Source organism: Bombina bombina, chromosome 12 (assembly GCF_027579735.1).
Source record: "Bombina bombina isolate aBomBom1 chromosome 12, aBomBom1.pri, whole genome shotgun sequence".
Taxonomy (NCBI): domain Eukaryota; kingdom Metazoa; phylum Chordata; class Amphibia; order Anura; family Bombinatoridae; genus Bombina; species Bombina bombina.
The window spans coordinates 128,988,498-128,993,497 of record NC_069510.1 but is presented as its reverse complement, the minus strand read 5'-3'; the positions used below and the strand labels follow the sequence as shown (position 1 = coordinate 128,993,497).

At 40.3% G+C, this 5,000-nt stretch overlaps 1 protein-coding gene across 2 annotated transcripts in view; it reads right to left on the bottom strand.

Annotated features, from left to right (window-relative positions):
* Positions 1-5,000, bottom strand: part of FUBP3 (far upstream element binding protein 3) — a 248,426-nt gene that overhangs the window by 4,057 nt on the left and 239,369 nt on the right. The window lies entirely within an intron of this gene.

The following is a 5,000-nucleotide window of genomic DNA, read 5'->3' as shown; positions in this document are numbered from 1 at the left end:
TTGAGCAATAAAGCTTTTTTTTTATTGGACCAACTATACATTTATAAGTTGACAAGCTTTCGGAAGAATAACTTCCTTTCTCAAGTTGAAGCAATTGCTTCAGACTTGATAAAGGAAGTTATTCTTCCAAAAGCTTGTCAACTTATAAATGCATAGTTAGTCCAATTAAAAAAAAGCATCATTGCTCAATGCAATACACTCTTGTTATTTTGATTATACATGCATATATATACAGTCGTATGCAAAAGTTTAGGCACCCCTGACAATTTCTATGATTTTCATTTATAAATAATTGGGTGTTTGGATCAGCAATCTTATTTTGATCTATCAAATAACTAAAGGACACAGTAATATTTCAGTAGTGAAATGAGGTTTATTGGATTAACAGAAAATGTGCAATATGCATCAAAACGAAATTAGACAGGTGCATAAATTTGGGCACCTCAACAGAAATATTGCATCAATATTTAGCAAACGCTTCCTATAGCCTGTAATGAGTGTCTGGATTCTGGATGAAGGTATTTTGGACCATTGCAAAATATCTCCAGTTCAGTTAGGTTTGATGGTTGCTGAGCATGGACAGCCCGCTTCAAATCACCCCACAGATTTTCAATGATATTCAGGTCTGGGGACTGGGATGGCCATTCCAGAACATTGTACTTGTTCCTCTGCATAAATGCCAGAGCAGATTTTGAGCAGTGTTTTGGGTCGCAATATCCAGCTCCAGCGTAACTTTAACTTTGTGACTAATTCCTCAACATTATTCTCAAGTATCTGCTGATATTGAGTGAAATCCATGCAACCCTCAACTTTAACAAGATTCCCAGTACCGGCACTGGCCACACAGCATGATGGAACATTCACCAAATTTTATTGTGGCTAGCAAGTGTTTGTCTTGGAACGCTGTGTTCTTTTGCCGCCATGCATAACGCCCCTTGTTATGAACAAATAACTCAATCTTTGTTTCATCAGTCCACAGCACCTTCTTCCAAAATCAAGCTGGCTTGTGCAAATGTGTGTTTGCATACCTCAAGCGACTCTGTTTGTGGTGTGTGTGCAGAAAAGGCTTCTTAGACATCACTCTCCCATACGCTGAATTGTTGAACTATGCACAGTGACACCATCTGCAGCAAGATGTTGTAGGTCTTTGGAGGTGGTCTGTGGGCTGTTTTTGACCGTTCTTACCATCCTTTGCCTTTCCGATAATTTACTTCTGGCCTTAACAAGAACTGTGCTTGTGGTCTTCCATTTCCTCACAGTGGATACTGACAGCTTAAATCTCTGATAGCTTTTTGTAGCCTTCCCCTAAACCATAATGTTGAACAATCTGTTTTCAGGTCATTTGAGAGTTGTTTTGAGGCCCTCATGTTGCACATTTTCTGTTAATCCAATAAACCTCATTTTACTACTGAAATATTACTGTGTCCTTCAGTTATTTGATAGATCAAAATGAAATTGGTGATCCAAACACCCAATTATTTATAAATGAAAATCATGGAAATTGTCAGGGATACCTAAACTTTTGCATACGATATATATATATATATATATATATATATATATATATATATATATATATATCATACACAAAATAAAAAAAATAAAAAGATATATATACACACACGCACATATATATATCATACAAAAAAAAAAAAAATAATAATATATATATATATATATATATATATATACACACACACACACACACACACATACACACACACACATATATATATATCATACACAAAATAAAAAAAAATAAAAAAAGATATATACACGCACATATATATATCATACACAAAAAAAAAAAAAAAAAAATATATATATATATATATACACACACACATATATATATATATATCATACACACATACATATATACATATATACATACACACACACACACATACATACACACACACATATATATATATATATCATACACAAAATAAAAAAAAATAAAAAGATATATACACGCACATATATATATCATACACAAAAAACAGAATTTATGCTTACCTGATAAATTACTTTCTCCAACGGTGTGTCCGGTCCACGGCGTCATCCTTACTTGTGGGATATTCTCTTCCCCAACAGGAAATGGCAAAGAGCCCAGCAAAGCTGGTCATATGATCCCTCCTAGGCTCCGCCTACCCCAGTTATTCGACCGACGTACAGGAGGAAATATGCATAGGAGAAACCATATGATACCGTGGTGACTGTAGTTAGAGAAAATAACTCATCAGACCTGATTAAAAAAACCAGGGCGGGCCGTGGACCGGACACACCGTTGGAGAAAGTAATTTATCAGGTAAGCATAAATTCTGTTTTCTCCAACATAGGTGTGTCCGGTCCACGGCGTCATCCTTACTTGTGGGAACCAATACCAAAGCTTTAGGACACGGATGAAGGGAGGGAGCAAATCAGGTCACCTAAATGGAAGGCACCACGGCTTGCAAAACCTTTCTCCCAAAAATAGCCTCTGAAGAAGCAAAAGTATCAAATTTGTAAAATTTGGCAAAAGTGTGCAGTGAAGACCAAGTCGCTGCCTTACATATCTGGTCAACAGAAGCCTCGTTCTTGAAGGCCCATGTGGAAGCCACAGCCCTAGTGGAGTGAGCTGTGATTCTTTCAGGAGGCTGCCGTCCGGCAGTCTCATAAGCCAAACGGATAATGCTTTTAAGCCAAAAAGAAAGAGGTAGAAGTTGCTTTTTGACCTCTCCTTTTACCAGAATAAACAACAAACAAAGAAGAAGTTTGTCTGAAATCTTTAGTGGCCTCTAAATAGAATTTTAGAGCACGGACTACGTCCAAATTGTGTAACAAACGTTCCTTCTTTGAAACTGGGTTCGGGCACAAAGAAGGTACAACTATCTCCTGGTTAATATTCTTGTTGGAAACAACTTTCGGAAGAAAACCAGGCTTAGTACGCAAAACCACCTTATCTGCATGGAACACCAGATAGGGCGGAGAACACTGCAGAGCAGATAACTCAGAAACTCTTCTAGCAGAAGAAATTGCAACCAAAAACAAAACTTTCCAAGATAATAACTTAATATCTACGGAATGTAAGGGTTCAAACGGAACCCCTTGAAGAACTGAAAGAACTAGATTAAGACTCCAGGGAGGAGTCAAAGGTCTGTAAACAGGCTTGATTCTAACCAGAGCCTGAACAAACGCTTGAACGTCTGGCACAGCTGCCAGCCTCTTGTGAAGTAAAACAGATAACGCAGAAATCTGTCCCTTCAGGGAACTTGCAGATAATCCCTTCTCCAAACCCTCTTGTAGAAAGGATAAAATCCTAGGAATTTTTATCTTGTTCCATGGGAATCCTTTAGATTCACACCAACAGATATATTTTTTCCATATCTTATGGTAAATTTTTCTAGTTACAGGCTTTCTAGCCTGAATCAGAGTATCTATTACAGAATCTGAAAACCCACGCTTTGATAAAATCAAGCGTTCAATCTCCAAGCAGTCAGTTGGAGAGAAACCAGATTCGGATGTTCGAATGGACCTTGAACAAGAAGGTCCTGTCTCAAAGGTAGCTTCCATGGTGGAGCCGATGACATATTCACCAGGTCTGCATACCAAGTCCTGCGTGGCCACGCAGGAGCTATCAAGATCACCGAAGCCCTCTCCTGGTTGATCCTGGCTACCAGCCTGGGAATGAGAGGAAACGGTGGGAAAACATAAGCTAGGTTGAAGGTCCAAGGTGCTACTAGTGCATCTACTAGAGTCGCCTTGGGATCCCTGGATCTGGACCCGTAACAAGGAACCTTGAAGTTCTGACGAGACGCCATCAGATCCATGTCTGGAATGCCCCATAATTGAGTTATTTGGGCAAAGATTTCCGGGTGGAGTTCCCACTCCCCCGGATGGAATGTCTGACGACTCAGAAAATCCGCTTCCCAATTTTCCACTCCTGGGATGTGGATTGCAGACAAGTGGCAGGAGTGATCCTCCGCCCATTGAATTATCTTGGTTACTTCCTCCATCGCCAGGGAACTCCTTGTTCCCCCCTGATGGTTGATATATGCAACTGTCGTTATGTTGTCTGATTGAAACCTTATGAATTTGGCCTTTGCTAGATGAGGCCAAGCCTTGAGAGCATTGAATATCGCTCTCAGTTCCAGAATGTTTATCGGGAGAAGAGATTCTTCCCGAAACCATAGACCCTGAGCTTTCAGGGGTTCCCAGACCGCGCCCCAGCCCACCAGACTGGCGTCGGTCGTGACAATGACCCACTCTAGTCTGCGGAAGCTCATTCCCTGTGACAGGTTGTCCAGGATTAGCCACCAACGGAGTGAATCTCTGGTCCTTTGATCTACTTGAATCGTCGGAGACAAGTCTGTATAATCCCCATTCCACTGTCTGAGCATGCACAGTTGTAATGGTCTTAGATGAATTTGTGCAAAAGGAACTATGTCCATTGCTGCAACCATCAATCCTATTACTTCCATGCACTGCGCTATGGAAGGACGAAGAACAGAATGAAGTACTTGACAAGAGCTTAGAAGTTTTGATTTTCTGACCTCTGTCAGAAAAATCCTCATTTCTAAGGAGTCTATTATTTTTCCCAAGAAGGGAACTCTTGTTGACGGGGAAAGAGAACTTTTTTCTATGTTCACTTTCCATTCGTGAGATCTGAGAAAGGCTAGGTCGATGTCCGTATGAGCCTTTGCTTTTGACAGAGACGACGCTTGAATCAGGATGTCGTCCAAGTACGGTACTACTGCAATGCCCCTTGGTCTTAGAACCGCTAGAAGGGACCCTAGTACCTTTGTGAAAATTCTCGGAGCAGTCGCTAATCCGAATGGAAGTGCCACAAACTGGTAATGCTTGTCTAGAAAAGCGAACCTTAGGAACTGATGATGTTCCTTGTGGATAGGAATATGGAGGTACGAATCCTTTAAATCCACCGTGGTCATAAGGATTTTGAGATCTAGAATTGGTCTGAATGTTCCCTCTTTTTTGGGAACTATGAACAGGTTGGAGTA